This window comes from Sabethes cyaneus, chromosome 1 (genome assembly GCF_943734655.1).
Source record: "Sabethes cyaneus chromosome 1, idSabCyanKW18_F2, whole genome shotgun sequence".
NCBI classification, from domain to species: Eukaryota; Metazoa; Arthropoda; class Insecta; order Diptera; family Culicidae; genus Sabethes; species Sabethes cyaneus.
In genome coordinates, this window is record NC_071353.1 from 91,603,025 (window position 1) to 91,622,679 (window position 19,655).

The 19,655-nt window shown below is 40.5% G+C and overlaps 1 protein-coding gene across 1 annotated transcript in view; it reads left to right on the plus strand.

Moving 5' to 3' along the window:
• Positions 1-19,655, plus strand: part of LOC128745938 (glutathione hydrolase 1 proenzyme-like) — a 322,529-nt gene that overhangs the window by 254,196 nt on the left and 48,678 nt on the right. The gene's annotated exons all lie outside the window — the stretch shown is intronic.

Below are 19,655 nucleotides of genomic sequence, written 5' to 3' on the forward strand. Positions count from 1 at the left end.
TACACACACAGAAAATGCTCAGTTTTCGAAACTGAGTCGAATGGTATATAACATTCGGCCCGCAGGACCTTCTTTCCATTTCCGGTTTTCCAAGTGATTTCTATACCTTTATACTATTTATATTTATATAGTAGAAAGGCAAAACAGTCAAATGATCGTTCAAACAGCGGAGTTTGAATGCGGAAAGTTCGCATTCACGGCAGTCACATTCAACTTGCGATCCCTTTTCAAGCCCTGCCCAGGAATCTGGAAGATTTCGCACATCACTCCGATAGATAAAAACCTGATTTAAACCACCTAGTGGTGAAAGGAACCTTTGTTATACGGTCTTACTTGCAATTTGAGATAGAAATCGACACGTTTGGTTTACATGAAATTTTTAAAAATTGGATAAGTTTACAAAATTTGAACCAAATAGAAGCACTTATAAATTTTGATAGTTCCTTTTTTCATGAAATTGCTGTGCAAGTTGTTACTAATGAGGGTAAGTGCAAGTAAAAATAAGTTGTAAGATGAAATATTATTCTTTAACATATACATTGCGTAGTAAAGGTCTAGTTTATAGGTTTTTGAACTATGCATAATTTCCTGTATTGCCATTCTATTTGATTCACAAAGATAAAGTTTTCTCGAATAAATTTTATCAATTTTTATTACTCACTCACGGTTACTCACGTTGTTGTATTTTGTACACCATGTGTAGGTTTTTGAATGTCATATTGTTATAAAGTTACAAATCGTGTATTACGTATATACTAACGTATATTCTTCAAACAACTTGTTATGAGCAAAATGTCAGAATTATTCAATGCATTAATACTTTAAATTGTTAGGAAAATAGATTAGCATAACCCACCCGACATCACGGAAACGAAGCAAGTAGCACGTGAGGTGTACCGCAATTGGTCCCAACTGGAATTTTCTCTCGTTTTTTTCATATGGAAACATGGTGTCTGTATGCAGCAAAACCACCAGCAAATGTAAAATGTATCCGTCTGTTGGTAGTTGAGTAATTCGGGGTCAAAATCAGGGTATTTTTTATAATCAAAGTTCTACAGTTCTTAAACAAGCAAACATAGAGGTATACTATGTTCAGCAAAGTTGTGTATTTTTATTATTTATACAACTTTGTAATACTTGAAAAAGTCATAAAACAATTACAAAAAGAGCTAAAATAGAAAAACTGATTTTACAAACTTATATACAATAAATAAGATCTCTTCGTTGAAGAGATAGAAGGTTACTATCCTCGGCAAAATTTCTTGTGATAATATGCTCTAAAACTTTGCAGAACACATCAATATGTTATATTGAAACTGATGGAAAATAATTTTTTTATTTCACTTTTAAGGGGATTAATCAAAATTCAGATTCTACCAGACGATAGAGCTTTCAATTTCAAGAAACTCTTCCAAAGGTTTGATAAACTTAAAACCAAGTTTTCCTAGTCAAAACTCTAGTGCGCACGTTTTCTTTGGTTTTGGGCTATTGTGCGCGCGAGTAACTGTGTTCTAAAAGTTGGTGCTAGTGTTCAAGGGTTAATATCTTTTGACCGGCAAAACCAATTCTTATGAAATTTTGCATATATATTCGTAGTGTGAAAACCTTCCGTTTGATATTAAAATAATTGAAATTAGTTTATTTATCTTGGTTAAAATCATTATAAATTATTGTTAATTTTGGTGTGGTGTATTCAAATACTCATAACTTTCAAATTAAACATCCAATCAAAAAACCATTCAATAGTGATCTATCCAGCTATATTACCTGCCAAATGAAGCTAGTAGCGGGTAAATCGGTTTGGCCTTCTCTGAGAAACAGGCGATCATTTGAACCTTGTCAAAACTGGTTTTTTAAGGCTAACTTTTAAACCACTTGTTTGTTTTCAATAAAAATTGGTGTGAAGTTTAGCGATAGTAAGAGCTTCCATTTGGTACTAAGATCGATGAAATCGGTTATGTGGTTCCGGAGAAAGTCGTGTCACGTAATTTTCACATTTTTGCTTATAACTTTTAAACTAATAGTCGGATCACGAAATAATTTTTAAAGTGATATACTAGGTAATAATACCTTTCAAATGAAAGTAATAGCAGACGAATCGGTTCAGCCATCTCCGAGAAATAGGCGATAGAAATAAGCAGCGCACACACACACATACACACACACACACACACACACACACACACACACACACACACACACACACACACACACACACACACACACACACACACACACACACACACACACACACACACACACACACACACACACACACACACACACACACACACACACACACACACACACACACACACACACACACACACACACACACACACACACACACACACACACACACACACACACACACACACACACACACACACACACACACACACACGGACATTGCTCAATTCGGCGAACCCTATCGATTGGTATATGTGACTCGGCCCTCCGGGCCTTAGATCAACTTCGTGTTTTTCGACCAATTCCTAAATCTTTGTTATATAGTATAACAAAGGTAAAAAGGTGCCAGAGGCGATGTAGAAAATTATCGTGGGGTTGCTATACAATCGGCAATCCCGAAACTTTTTGAATCATTAGTTTATTGTCGGACGTATTTCTTCTGTGCAACACGGGTTCTTGAAGAAAAAATCAGTTGTAACAAACCTGTGTGAGTTCACCTCAATGGTTACAGACTACTATCGAAAGGTTTTCAAGTGAACTGCATATATACCGATATGAGCAAACCGTTTGATACCGTTAGCAGTAATAGCATCTTGGAGGCAATTGAAGAGTTTGGCGTTCGAGGTCCATTGTACAGCTGGATGATATCGTATCTGATGGATAGAGTACAATTTGGTAAAACTCGTGGCAACAAATCTTGCTCATTTACAGTACATTCTGAAGTATCACAAGGTAGTCACTTAGGACCGCTGCTGTTCGTGATTATAATGATCAAATTGCCTGATGCTATCACCCACGCAAGAATTCTAATTTATGCAGACGTTTAAAAAAAGCTTCTTTCCTATCAAGTCCACGGAAGATTGGCTGAATGGCTGGAGCCGATGACTGAATGGCTGGAGGGGTGAAAACATGCCAGTCGCGAACAGAGTGCTTTGGGCATCTTGCCCCTACTGTGCCATGCGGGGCTCTGGTACGGTCGATCTTTGTTGTCCCTTGTGTTTTGTGGGAACAGCATAGTAGTCCTGCCCAATTTCCCTTATTGGTTTTACGCCAAGTGCGTTCTGGCCAACATAATTGGCTTCGCTTACAATTTGCTGTCTGATCTGTGTTGGAGATTGTTTGTGCATATACTCCGCTAGTCAAATAGTTAGAGTCGCACAAATAAATCTTCAACACAAACGGGCAGCAAATTTGTATTTATGCGAAAGACTTTTTAATGGCTCTGTCACCATCGCATTGGTTCAGGAGCCATATTTTCGCAAGGGGTACTTTCATTCGACGGATATTGGAAACCAGAACTTTGCTGTTTTCAGCAAAACTGGTATGACAAATCCTCGTTTGATGCCCAGGGCATGCATATTGTTGCATAGGTCAATAAGTGCATGCCTTATCTCTGAGTTGACTACTCGAGATATTTGTGCAGTCACAGTAGAACTCGTCGTGGATGATGTCCATAGGCGCTATGTCTACTGTTCTGCATACTTACCACACGATGAACCGTCTCCCAGCGACGATTTCAGAAATGTGGTGAGATACTGCCAATCTAATGGGTTTCCGCTCATTGTAGGCAGTGATTCCAATGCCCTGATTTGATGGAATATTTGAGTACATAGTACCAACCTTGGAATACTCAACATTGGCAATTGTCCAACTTTCATACGAGCTGGTAGAGAGGAAGTGTTAGATATAACACTCTGCTCTAACAGGATCAGTCATGAGTTGGCACAATGGCATGTTTCAAATGAGACACCAATATCTGATCATTGCTTTATATATTTTGAACATTTGGGTGTCTCCTTGAACGCTGCAACCTTTCGCAATCCGAGATTTTCTGACTGGGAACTCTTTGAGGAGGAACTAGCAACGAAATTTCAAGGATTCGAACCGACGATTGAGTCATCGATCGACTTGGACGTGGCTGTAGATGTCACAACATCTTTTATTGCGGAAGCTTTTGAAGTAGCTTGCCCGCTAAAAACTATTAAAACGACTAGAGGAAGACCGTGGTGGAACTCTCATCTCGCAGAACTAAAGAAACGATGCAGGAGAGCCTGGAATAGACGTCGGAGGGATGGCGTGGAGCCTTTCAAGCAGGCCCGGAAAACCTATGCAAAGGCTCTACGATCTTCAGCACGCACGAGCTGGCACAGGTTCTGTAGCAACGTTTCCAGTTTCGGCGAGGCAAGTCGACTTAATAAAATACTGTCAAAATCGAAAGATTATCAGGTTAATAACATTCGAAGTCCGAACGCTGAATACTGTTCGAATGACAATGAAATCCTGGAATGTCTCTTTTATAGTCACTTTCCGGGCTGTGTGGAACCTGAAGTTCGAAACGATCCAGAAATCGTTTTAGGTGGCTTAGACTCATGGGCTTTTGCTTGGACACTTGTCACAACTGAAGCGATTGAGTGGGCCGTGAACAGCTTCTTTCCATACAAATCTCCTGGAACAGATGGAATATACCCTATTCTACTGCAGAAAGGATTCAAGTACTTCAAACACATTCTGAGAAGGATGTTTGTGTGTAGTATTGCTGTACCCAACAGCAATAGCAATAGCAATAGCATTCCAACTCAATGGCGTGAAATAACCATTAAGTTTATTCCTAAAGGTGGACGCGCGACATACGAGCAAGCAAAAAGTTTTAGACCAATCAGTCTAACGTCTTTCTTGCTTAAATCACTTGAGCGGATTGTTGATCACCACATCCGCGAAACAAGCTTAGTAGAAGTTCCTCTTCATTCAGCACAACATGCTTATCAAAGTGGCAAGTGTACAACCACTTTATTACATGATGTGGTGGATAAAATTGAGGTTGCTTTTTCACAAAAGGAATCTTGCTTAGGAACTTTTTTGGATATTGAAGGCGCGTTTGATAACGTATCTTTCGCTTCCATTTTGGAGGCTGCTCGTTATCATAATGTGCCTTCAATAATCATAAAGTGGATAGAACAAATGCTTAGTAACCGATTGCTTTTTTCGTCCTTACGGCAAGCAAGCATTTGGAAGCAAAGTGTTTGTGGATGTCCACAAGGTGGCGTTCTCTCGCCTCTTTTATGGAACCTTGTGGCGGATGGCCTACTGAGGAAACTCAATGGTCTAGGCTATCCGTCATATGGTTTTTCGGATGACTATCTCATCCTAGTAGTTGGAAAGTGCATAAGCACATTATTTGACTTAATGCAGCAGGCACTACGCGTCGTGGAAACGTGGTGCCGAGAAACTGCACTTTCGGTAAATCCGAGCAAAACATCTATCGTCTTATTTTCAAGACGTAGAAATACCAATGGAGCTCGCGCTCTGCGCTTTTACAATTCGGATGTTAATCTTGTATGGTGGCAGAGAGGGGAAGTTGTGACTGTCCAGACAAAGCTAAACCATCTTCAAAGGATGTGTTTAATGGCAATGTCTGGTGCATTTACTACAACTCCTACTGCCGCCCTAGAAGCTATTTTCAATATTAAACCTCTACACTTCCACCTGAAGCAAGAGGCACTAATATGTGCTTATCGACTACACGCGATTGGCCTTTGGCAGTCTGTGGACGGTTCCACTGGTCATACTCGATTGTGGTCGCAACTTGTTGCTGAGGACAAGTTTGCCCTTGCTCCTAGCGATGTAACGCTCATGCGTACTTTCCCGTATAGGACTTTCTCAAGTGACTTTCCTCCTAGAGAGGATTGGATGTCAGGCTACATGGAAAGGAAAATTTCCGACTATGTGGTCTGTTATACCGATGGTTCCTTGTACGAAGGTCGCGCGGGTGCTGGTGTTTACTGCCGTGAGTTGGAATTGGAGGAATCCTATTCGTTGGGTAGCTGAAATCTTTGCAATTATGTGCGGAGCTCAGTTTGCACTTCAGAAAGAACTGATAGGCAAGATTATCTACTTCTGTTCTGACAGTCAAGCCGCTATAAAAGCCCTTTGTGCGGCTAATTCTAAATCTAAAACAGTCATCGCCTGCCACACCCAATTAGAAGAACTAAGCATTCTAAATGCCGTTCGTCTGGTTTGGGTTCCTGGCCATTCTGGTATAACCGGAAATGAATGGGCTGATGAACTAGCAAGATCTGGAGCAGAAAAGTCGGTTTTCGGACCGGAACCTGCTCTACCAATTGCGGCATGTTGGATAAAACAAAAGATTCGATCTTGGTTTTCATCTGAACATGTACGTTATTGGGAAAATCTTGAAACTTGTCGTCAAACGAAAAGTTTCATTGTTAAGCCTTGTGAAAAGGGTGCGAAATTTCTTTTGCAACACTCAAAGGTAAATTGCAGTATTCTTGTCAGATCACTGACTGGTCACTGCAGACTAAATTATCATATGGCTACGATTCAGCGAGCTAAATCGTTTCATTGTAATTTATGTGAATACGGTACACCATATCACGTAATTTGCAACTGTCCTGCAGTAGCACAATTGCGCTATAGCATCTTTGGATCCTACGTCTTAAATGAATCGGATTTTAGGAAACTAAAATTACGAGACATTTTGATGTTTCTTACCGAAAGCGGTATTGAGCTATAAGCTCTTGTTTATCATGAGTATACCCCCCAGGGGGTGTACTTTTGTTAAGTTAACTACCAAGGGTTGCAGTATCCCCTCGGGGGTACAAAAATCTCTCGGTATATATATGTTTGTGTTTGTCCAAATTCCTCATCCACCCCTTCCTATTCTTCCTGTTTTCCTTCCCGTCCTCATCAGGTAAATGATGACACGGGCAAGATGGGCAAGGCACAAATCTTCCACATGATTGTGAGGAACGTGCTGCTCGAGCCAAAGATGCTGATACCTGAGACCCTTTCCTTTTCTAAGAGGAGGGGCTCCCACACAAATAAAATACAAATTTCCTCATAACTTTAGAACTAATCAAGCAAATGAACCCAAATTTTGCATGTGATGGTTTCAGAAGGCAAAAATTTTTCTATGGTGAATTGAGACCCCTCCCCTCATTAAAAGGGGGGCTCCCATACAAATAATATACCAATTTCCTCATAACTCGAGAACTAATCAAGCCAAAGGAACCAAATTTGGCAAGTGGGGGTTTTTGGAGGTAAGATTTTTTCTATGGCCTATTGAGACCCCTTCCCCTTCTAAAAGGGGGCGGGGCTCCCATACAAATGAAACTCAAATTTCCTCAACTCAAGTACCAATCAAGCAAATGGAACCAAATTTGGCATGGGAGGGTTATTGTAGGTATGAATTTATTTCATGATGGTTTGAGGATAAGGACTCTCATACAAATAAAACAGAAATTTTTGCGTATGAGCCATATTTTCTGCTATGTAACAAGCGGTAAGCTGTGAAAATAGACTAGTAAAATCTTCTCGGAGCAAATAACAGTGAATCGACGCAGCTAACTTACGTGCCTGTTGCCATTCATGTCAAAAGAGAAGGACATTCGAATGGCACGTCATATTTGCGATGAACGTGCTTTGGCTTTAATGTTATATGTAACCAATGGCACTTTTAACGGCCACAAGCGAGTTAAAGTAAGATTATTGAAACATGTCAAACTACCTACAATCATATTCAATACAATAATCTGTGGGCTGGTGATTCATTACCATTTCAACCTTTATGTTGCGCACAAGTGATTATCAAAAAAAATTTCTGTCTCATTGGTTGCAGGCCTTGTACTTATGAACCCCCGTCCACGTATTTTCAAAGCGACCATTACATTCAATAAAGAACTAATTTTGAATATTTCGCTCTTCTCTTTTAAAAAATCAATTAAACAATGGCACTAACACATTCTTATGAAGATACATATGCCAGAAATACAGTTTGCATTAGTCTTTGATCTGATGACCTGATATAGTTCTACGTCACCCTTCCGGACAACCCTTAGGGCTGTATACCTTGTAGTTTTTAAAACGCAACGCTGGGCGTTAAGGGTATACCGTTTTTGCATACCTTCATTATTATGCATATAAATGCTTCATACTTTTTTACCGTTAAATTGAACTTGGGAATTTTTTTTCGGGATTTTGAGTATTAATAAAGATTAAATGCACGACTAAGAGTATTACATGTTATGTTTTATGATATCGAAACATTTGGGTTGGAGACCATCTTTAGTATGCAGTTTGAATGCTAAATGCATGTCATCGCAGATGATTAAATGCCGACCAACACGTTCCGGAAAGGTTGTAACATTAAATTTGGGTCCATGATACAGTCGTTGCTGTTACTCAATTCTTCCAGATATTATGGAGGCAAAATTACTATAACGATTTTATTACGCTCTTATCACAACCGCTGCTCCATCTGCCATCCGTGTTTGAAGCTATGAATTCTATGTTACGTAAACTTTTATAATGTTTCCGGAATATTTTGAACAAGCGAAAGATAAGATTTACATTCATTTGTTTACTAAAAAGCAACGACATCAAATGAAACACCGCAGCAAACGAACAAAAACAAATGTTCCCGTTGCAAATTTTGAATATCGTTTCTTCCTAGCGTTGTGCTTTCGCAACGCAAGGCTTAAAATCTATCTTAAAATTACAAAAATAATCAAAAATATGAAACAAAGCTTTTTTTGGTAAGCAACCGATTCTTACTAACACTGATTAATAGGTCAGGCGTTAATAGAAATAAAATCGAGTTTTATGAGCATTTTTCCTTAACTGTCTGAAAAATAGCAAAATCTGTTGTTTTGTCACAGCTGTAATTATGTTACATGTAACATCTGACCTTTGAACAAAAACTGGTCGATTAGATTTTTTTCCAATCTTTCTTTGTTTCTCAGGGTCCAAGTTGATCTTAAACCTGGGGTGACATTGCGCATCTCGTTTCGAGTGATTTTCGTTCGAGACGCCCATTTGTTTAACGTAGTCGAAACGAACCAAAATCACTCGAAACGAAATGCGCAATGTGACCCCTGTTATTCTCTAGAATCGAATGAAAGTGCGTTGTGTTTTCGCAACGCTGGGAGGAAATGGGTTAAAAGTAAATGCACACAAGTGCTCAGTAATGACATTCACCAGAAAAGTTAACCCTGTGATCTTCGATTACGGGTACCGAAATAGAGTAGTGCCGCGCACGGAATATGTTCGAGACCTGGGTGTAACATTCGACCGCTCGCTCTCCTTCAATAGACACATTGATAATGTAGTCATAGAAAGCCTGAAACTGTTCTCCCTCATTATAGAAGATTTGGCCGTGACCTCAAAGATCCTTATGCTATATTAGCAGTCTACAAAGGTCTTGTTAGAAGCAAATTGGACTATGCTAGCGTAATATGGCACCCGCAACACGTAACTCACATTCAGCGAATAGAAGGAATCCAGAAGAGATTCGTTAGATTTGCTCTCGGAAATCTCGGATGGAACGGAGAAGAGCTACCACCTTATCAGGACCTGTGATGCCTAGTAGACCTTGACTCGGTCCTCGCGAGGCATAAGATAGCCGACATCGTGTTCTTCACGAATATTCTTGCAGAACGAACTGTCAGCCAACCTCTTACCAGCCGACTTATATTGAACGATAGTCCAATCTCGCTACGGCAAAAGAGAACCTTCGAGCCGCCGTTGCGAACCAGGAACTACACACAGAATGAGCCTACGTTCCGCTTCATGAATGCCTACAATACACTGCAGGAAACTGTCACCATTGATATGAGCCCAGATACAATTAGACATGAGCTTAGATTATATTTTAGAGAACAATTGTATTGGCACAGACTAACAGACGTAACACTTTTTCTAACAAATTTTCTAACAAAACATCGTTTCAATGACACCACTAAAACTTGGATAAAACACTATCATCACCTGGTGCAGTCTTCGCGCTACGCAGAGCAGCGCGCTACAAATTTAGCAAATAATTTCAAAAGTTTTTGTCCCCCCCCCCTTGGAAATTGGCTTGAAAACTCGGGGGGCAAAAAAATAATTTGTAGGGTATGAGTTAATTTTTTTTTCATAAAATCAATTGTCTGTGGATTCTACAACCTGAAAAACTCGAAAAATGAGTACGAGTTGAGTTAATACTTCTAGCACGAAACAAAAATGGAAATTCAAACAACGAAGTTTCCGAAAATCAGCCGAAAAATTTTTGTTTCGTTTTTGTCGTTTTTCGTAGATTTTTACATGGAAAATAATAAACGTATATTTTAAAATCAAGAATAGATTTGGTTTTCACGTTTAAACATTAAATAAAAATGCCTAAAATCAATTTTTTTTTGCTCGATTAAAAAAATCTCATTGTTTTTTTTTTCACCCCCCCCCCCTTCAGTGGCCCAACACCGAAAGGACAAAAACTTTATAAAATATTTGTAATGGCCTTATTCATTTTAAGAAGTGTATTTTATGTTTATGTTTTGTAACTAGGTTAGGATTAAGTAACGGGCTCAAAGCCTATATTCAAATACATACAATACAATACAATACAATACAATACAATACAATACAATACAATACAATACAATACAATACAATGTTCGGAGCTTTCAATCTCATGATTACAAAAGCGACAGTTAGCTTCATTAAGTTTGCCGATGAGTTTCAGGTGGTACTTACAAGGACAATGTCCTGTTATCAAACCGGTGTATGTGCTCAAGTCGAATTTTGAAAGATTTAATAGTGTTTGTGATTGAAGAGCATTTGGCTCTATAAAACGTCCCAACTCCTAAGTTCCATTTTAAGGGCACATGAAGATAGTCCAAAAAAGGGTTCGGGTCCTATGAACTGCATGGATGACCCCTTCTTTGCCAATTGATCACCAGTTTCGTTCCCTTTGATTCTCATTTTCGTCGAAGATACTAGAGCTCTATTTTTTCCTTTTAGGAGCTATCCCTTGTTTCTTTTATTTCGACATGTTCACCTACGCCTTCATAATACCGTTTTTTAAGATATTCCACTGTGTTCTACCCTATGTTGTACATGGTGGAATACAGCATAATGTGACTCACAAAAAAAAAGAGAGATTAGCTGCTTATAGCTGCTTTTCCCCGAGATACAGTACATTAGAGAGTACACTCAAGTCTTTTTTACACGGTTTGTTTTTTTCGATTACTCGAAAACGGTGCAGCTAAGGAACTATTCACAATCTACGTGAGGAATGTCGAGCTACTTGTACTATACATATTAAAAGACGTGCCCATTCCTATAAACCGAATGCGGTGCCGTCGCTAGAATTATTATGCTAACGCGCGCAATGCATACTTTATGCTTACGCGTCTTTTGCTACTTGGTTACTCCAGGAATCTTCCTAGTAATAAGTATAAATTGTATCAATGTATAGAGGTTCGATCGGGTATAAAACGGAACCCATTCGCACCGATAAGTCAGTCATGATCGAGTCCTAATCGAGTCATACCCAATCAATAAACCAACATAATAAGTCACCAAATCGTTTCGGCAGTCGTTCCATATCACCATTCCAGTCTCAGTTTCGGTGCTCTACAGTAAACCACCAGATGGCGACGTGTGACGAAGGAACCTATTCTTCGGAACCAAAAGTTTAAGTGAAGTGAAAATCAGTACACGGCGAGCGGCAAGATGCAATAGGATCCCAGAACTAACGAACCGAATGGTTCAAATCAAACTTCATAAAGTGAAATAACATAGTGCCCGTCCGACCATACAGCTGATTTGCGCGGCTAAAATAAACATTAAACCGAAACGAAAATAAAAATCATTACTATCAGTTGGGCGTGCGACAATGAAATATAACACGACAGGTGAACAGCCGTAGAAATCAATCTACGTTAAGACAGGAATACCTTTATCATGGGCGGAAAAACTTCTAAGGAGGAAATCATCGTCAATAGTGTACAACAACAACAACAACATGCAGTTTACGGTATTTCCACCACCAGTGTCGATGTCATAGCCTTTTGCATAGTTGTCACCGTGGTTGCAGCAGCACTATATTTCACCTGGAAGTGCTGCCTACGTGAAGTTCACCGTACATTAATCACGAGACCACCACCAGCAGTAAGCATGGTATAATGGCGAGAATTAACCGACGAGCCATAGGACCCAATGACGAACTAGCCCGGAAACTGGCCAAAATCAAGAAACGGGTGGCCGAAAAATTAAAAAAAAGCAACCAACGTCAGTGAGTAGTCAGCAACAAAGAATAGCAAAGAACAGTGTAAAAATTATAAAAATACAGAAAAAAGCAGAGCCAGTTGGTGACTATTTAGCCGATAGAGCCCGATCGCACATGCTACAGTGGTGTGCGAACCAAAAAATTGACCTGACGAAAGTACTGACGCCAAGGCACTTAAACCCAAGTAAACAATCAAACATTTGTGCGAGAAACAAGAAACTAAGTGTAATGTGAAACGGCAGCAGTAAATAAAAAGTGCGCGAAACGGGTAATTAATAAAAATTAACCCGTCGGAAGAAAACAGCTTTGCAGAACCCGAAGCAACCGAATGCGTCATGCAGTAAGAGCAGCGGCGAGCCAGCAGAACCCGAAGCAACCGAACGCCTAAAGCAGCAAGAGCAGCGGCGAGCCAGCAGTACCCCAATAGAACCTGAGGCGCCTGAATGCCTATCGTCCATCGCGTAAAGCAGCAAGAGCAGCGGCGATCCAGCAGCAGTAAGTCACTATTCCAAGAACATTTTTAAATTCTAGATAACCTACTTAATAATCTAAGAAAAAGTCCCAAAAGAACATATCATCCAAACAAAAACTTGCAAAAGAATCCTATGAGGAGATTTTATTCCTGCTTGATGATTTCGAAAATCATCAGCAAACAATATTAACTACAAAAACTCGAAACCTTTATGGGAAAATCCAACTCCTGATAGAAGAAAAATTAAATGCATTAATAATGACGCAACCAAAAGTGGATTTAAAAATAGGGACATTCATTGTCAACGTTTTTAACGGAGACCCTGAAGGGTTAGGGTCATTCACCGACTCCGTTATTTTATTTGCCGACACTGTTACAGCAGAGTTTGCAACAGCAACTGCTGAGCAGAAAAGAGCGGCCACACAAACCGTTCTAAGATTTATAAAAACAAGACTAACCGGCAAAGCCAGAACCGCCATCGGCGAGAATAGCGTTAGTGTCGACGACATACTAACAAAATTACAGATGCGGGACAACCACAACACCTGATGTGTTGGAGTCCAAATTAAAAAACATTAAACAAACCGGTGACATAAATAAATTCACTGGTGAAATTGAAAACCTAACTTTACTACTTGAACAAGCATATATTTCGCAAGACATACCTGTAGACGTTGCAACAAAAATGTCAATAAAACAGGGAGTCAAAGCCTTATGCGCCGGAGTACGAAACCCTGATACAAAACTGTTGCTTAAGGGGAAACCGAAAGTGGCTCAAAGATGGCTGGGTAAATGGCTACCATTCGAAGCATGTATTGTTTTGTGTCTTAAAAATGCATCTGTATTGGCAGAGCACGCTTTCGCCACGTAATCAGTGCTTCCAGCGCTGTTATAATTTCCTAAAACTTGTAATTCAATTTATCGATCTGCTATGTCTCAATAAATGCTCAGCAAAACATAATGGCTAATGTAAAATAAATTTAATTGATCATATAGATCATTAAGTGTTCATAAAACGTATAATCTGGAATTAGTTAATAGATATTTGGTTGCACACATATTTCGTTGAACTAGCGATTTCCGGAAAAGCAGCAACACAATATCAAACTTTCGTCACATCAATGAGCTTTTAAAGAGCTTTCAACTTTCGTCGCATCGATGAGCTTAGAGTGAAGTAAACAAACAAAACGCAAATGCAGGAATCAAAAACGCAATCCGATGCAAGCGGATTAATTAAACATCCTAGTGATCCTACGCATTATTCAGTTGCTGCTGTTAATTTTGATTGAATCGGAATGCCTTGATAAAGAAAACAAACCCTTTTTCGCGATATTTGTAGTCAGTGCGGTTGGCTGCGGATCAGCTGTTTATGTTTGCAAGCTCCGCTATTTGACATATATTACCAATACTGATACAATATTCAAATAAACGTTTAGGTTTTTGACGAACACATGAGATGTACAGTACAGTGTTTGTTGCACTAACACAATAACGTTAGCCACTTTCGGTTCCGCCTTAAGGCAGGTCAATTCCCGACACTGTCTTCCGCAATAGAAAAAACGATCAAATATGAGCCGTCAGCAAATCAAATTTCACAAATAATGTACGTTACTCATCGTCACGGACAGACAAACCGTGGGAGCGGGCACATACAAACTATGGCTCTAGGTATTATAATTATCGGAGCCAAGGCAGATTTACAAACCGCGGAGGTTTCCAGAATCGCCGCGGTAGAGGAAACAATAATAATACTAACTACAACAATAACAATTACCACAGAGGAAGAGGTTCGCAAAATAACTACCAGCGCGGCAGTACACATTCACACGTTTATTACGCACAGCAACAAACTCAAAATATGCCACAGCAGCAACACCCTCCACAGTTACTACAACAACCACAACAAATACAAGAACAAAACATACAACCACCTAATTTTTTAAGACAAATTCAACGGTTTACACAATAAATGCATCAGCATCAAATTTTATAAAAGCATATGTTGAAATGTCAAATTCAATATGTACTTTCATGATAGACACAGAAGCTGATATTTCAATATTTAAATTAAATAAAATCTTAAACAATCAATCGATCAACCAAGATCGCAGATGTACGATCTCGGGAATCTCAGGAAATAAACTTGAAACATTCGCTTCAACAATCAACATGTACTAACATAACATTTCAAAGTCAACATACCTTAAAACATGAATTTCATTTAGTAGAGGCACACTTTCCAATATTTACCGATGGAATACTGGGACGTGACTTCTTGACGAAATTCAATTGTAGCATAGATTACGAATCATGGATTTTAACTTTCCGACATAACAATGAGGAAGTTAGTATTACAATAGAAGACAACCTGAATCAAGGGTTTATATTACCCGAATGTTGTGAAGTAGCTCGAAAGATAGAAAAACTACAAATAACCGAAGATGTTTTAGTGTGCGCAGAAGAAATCCAATCAGGAATTTTCTGTGGAAACACGCTTACAACACCTTCCGAAAAATACGTTAAATTTATAAATACAACCGATAGGCCTGTATTTATAAGTAACTAGCTGACCCGACAAACTTCGTATTGCCACAAATTAACCTGTGTTGTACATAAATCATGAATCTCGGATGATCTTTGTCACTTCTCGAGTTTTGCAAGCCCCCCAGTGGGCGGCGCTTCCGACGGCGGGTCACCGGCAACACTCGCGACCGGCTCGTCCTGAATGATCTAGTGTTACTATAGATAGTTTTTGTGGTTTTGTTATTGATTAATGTTTTATGGAAGAGTCTCGAATTTCTCGAGTTGGATTAGTTTTTGAGTTTCGCAAAAATTTCTGTTTTATTTGTATGAGAGTCCATATCCCCCTACCACAGGGGTGAGAGGTCTCTAACTATCGTAAAATAAATTCAAGACTCAAAAATCTCCTACATGCTAAATTTGGTTCCATTTGCTTGATTAGTACTCAAATTATAAGGAAATTTGTATTTCATTTGTATGGGAGCCCACCCTCTTAAAAGGGAAAGGGGTCGTAATACACCACAGAAAAAAAATTCTGCCATCTAAAACTCTCACATGCCAAATTTGGTTCCATTTGCTTGATTAGTTCTAAAGTTATGAGCAAATTTGTATTTCGTTTGAATGGGAGCCCCCCCCCCCTCCTAAAAAGGTAAGAAGTCCTAATTCATCATGGGAAAAATGGTTACCTCCAAAAACACCCACATGCCAAATATGGTTCCATTTGCTTGATTAGTTCTCGAATTATGAGGAAATTTGTATTTCATTTGTGAAGAAGCCCCCCCTCTTGAAGTGTGGAAGGATCCTAATTCACCGTAGAAAATATTTTTGCCTCCAAAAACCTCCACATGCCGAATTTGGTTCTATTTGCTTGATTAGTTCTCGAGTTATGGGGAAATTTGTATTTCATTTGTATTGGAGCCCCCCCTCCTAATGTGGGAAGAGGTCCTAATTCATCACAGAAAAAATTCTTGCCTCCAAAAACACCTACACGCCAAATTTGGTTCCATTTGCTGGATTAGTTCTCGAGCTATGAGGAAATTTGTATTTCGTTTGTATAGGACCCCCCCCCCTCCTAAAGTGGGGAGGGGTCCCAATTCATCATTGAAAAAAAAATTGTCTCCAAAAACACACACATGCCAAATTTGGTTCAATTCGCTTGATTAGTTCTCGAGTTATGAGGAAATTTGTATTTCATTTGTACAGGAGCCCCTCCTCTTAAAGTGGGGAGGGGTCCTAATTCACCATAGAAAATTTTCTTGCTCTCGAAAACCTTCACATGCCAAATTTGGTTGCATTTGCTTGATTAGTTCTCGAGTTATGAGGAAATTTGTATGGAAGTCCCCCCTCTTAAAGGGAAGAGGAGTTATAATTCCTCTTATAAAGAGGGGAGGGGTCTCAATTCACCATAGAATAAATTCTTGTCACCAAAAAAAACACCCACATGCCAAATGTTGTTCTATTTGCTTGATTAGTTCTCGAGTTAGGAGGAAATTTGTATTTCATTTGTACAGGAGCCCCCCCTCTTAGAGTGGGGAGGGTCCTAATTCACCGTAGAAAATTTTCTTGCCCTCGAAAACCTTCACATGCCAAAGTTGGTTCTATTTGCTTGATTAGTTCTCGAGTTATGAGGAAATTTGTATTTCATTTGTATAGGAGTCCCCCCTCCTAAAGTGGGGAGAGGTTCTTATTCATCATAGAAAACATTCTTGCCTCCAAAAACACTTACATGCCAAATTTGGTTCCATTTGCTGGATTAGCTCTCGAGTTATAAGGAAATTTGTATTTCGTTTGTATAGGAGCCCCCCCCCCTTCTTAAAGTGAGGAGGGGTCCTAATTCAACATAGAAAATTTTCTTGCCCTCGAAAACCTTCACATGCCAAATTTGGTTCCATTTGCTTGATTAGCTCTCGAGTTTTGAGGAAATTTGTATGGAAACCCCCCTCTTAAAAGGGAGAGGAGTTATAATTCCCCTTATAAAGAGGGGAGGGGTCTCAAATTACCCTAGAATAAATTCTTGTCACCGAAAACACCCACATGCCAAATTTGGTTCTATTTGCTTGATTAGTTCTCGAGTTATGCAGAAATTTGTGTTTCATTTGTATGGGAGCCCCCCCTCTTAATGGGGGAAGGGGTCTCTAACCATCACTAAAACCTTTCCTGGCCCCAAAAACCTCTACATGCAAATTTTCACGCCGATTGGTTCAGTAGTTTTTGATTCTATAAGGAACACAGGACAGACAGACAGACAGACAGACAGACAGACAGACAGACAGACAGACAGACAGACAGACAGACAGACAGACAGACAGACAGACAGACAGACAGACAGACAGACAGACAGACAGACAGACAGACAGACAGACAGACAGACAGACAGACAGACAGACAGACAGACAGACAGACAGACAGACAGACAGACAGACAGACAGACAGACAGACAGACAGACAGACAGACAGACAGACAGACAGACAGACAGACAGACAGACAGACAGACAGACAGACAGACAGACAGACAGACAGACAGACAGACAGACAGACAGACAGACAGACAGACAGACAGACAGACAGACAGACAGACAGACAGACAGACAGACAGACAGACAGACAGACAGACAGACAGACAGACAGACAGACAGACAGACAGACAGACAGACAGACAGACAGACAGACAGACAGACAGACAGACAGACAGACAGACAGACAGACAGACAGACAGACAGACAGACAGACAGACAGACAGACAGACAGACAGACAGACAGACAGACAGACAGACAGACAGACAGACAGACAGACAGACAGACAGACAGACAGACAGACAGACAGACAGACAGACAGACAGACAGACAGACAGACAGACAGACAGACAGACAGACAGACAGACAGACAGACAGACAGACAGACAGACAGACAGACAGACAGACAGACAGACAGACAGACAGACAGACAGACAGACAGACAGACAGACAGACAGACAGACAGACAGACAGACAGACAGACAGACAGACAGACAGACAGACAGACAGACAGACAGACAGACAGACAGACAGACAGACAGACAGACAGACAGACAGACAGACAGACAGACAGACAGACAGACAGACAGACAGACAGACAGACAGACAGACAGACAGACAGACAGACAGACAGACAGACAGACAGACAGACAGACAGACAGACAGACAGACAGACAGACAGACAGACAGACAGACAGACAGACAGACAGACAGACAGACAGACAGACAGACAGACAGACAGACAGACAGACAGACAGACAGACAGACAGACAGACAGACAGACAGACAGACAGACAGACAGACAGACAGACAGACAGACAGACAGACAGACAGACAGACAGACAGACAGACAGACAGACAGACAGACAGACAGACAGACAGACAGACAGACAGACAGACAGACAGACAGACAGACAGACAGACAGACAGACAGACAGACAGACAGACAGACAGACAGACAGACAGACAGACAGACAGACAGACAGACAGACAGACAGACAGACAGACAGACAGACAGACAGACAGACAGACAGACAGACAGACAGACAGACAGACAGACAGACAGACAGACAGACAGACAGACAGACAGACAGACAGACAGACAGACAGACAGACAGACAGACAGACAGACAGACAGACAGACAGACAGACAGACAGACAGACAGACAGACAGACAGACAGACAGACAGACAGACAGACAGACAGACAGACAGACAGACAGACAGACAGACAGACAGACAGACAGACAGACAGACAGACAGACAGACAGACAGACAGACAGACAGACAGACAGACAGACAGACAGACAGACAGACAGACAGACAGACAGACAGACAGACAGACAGACAGACAGACAGACAGACAGACAGACAGACAGACAGACAGACAGACAGACAGACAGACAGACAGACAGACAGACAGACAGACAGACAGACAGACAGACAGACAGACAGACAGACAGACAGACAGACAGACAGACAGACAGACAGACAGACAGACAGACAGACAGACAGACAGACAGACAGACAGACAGACAGACAGACAGACAGACAGACAGACAGACAGACAGACAGACAGACAGACAGACAGACAGACAGACAGACAGACAGACAGACAGACAGACAGACAGACAGACAGACAGACAGACAGACAGACAGACAGACAGACAGACAGACAGACAGACAGACAGACAGACAGACAGACAGACAGACAGACAGACAGACAGACAGACAGACAGACAGACAGACAGACAGACAGACAGACAGACAGACAGACAGACAGACAGACAGACAGACAGACAGACAGACAGACAGACAGACAGACAGACAGACAGACAGACAGACAGACAGACAGACAGACAGACAGACAGACAGACAGACAGACAGACAGACAGA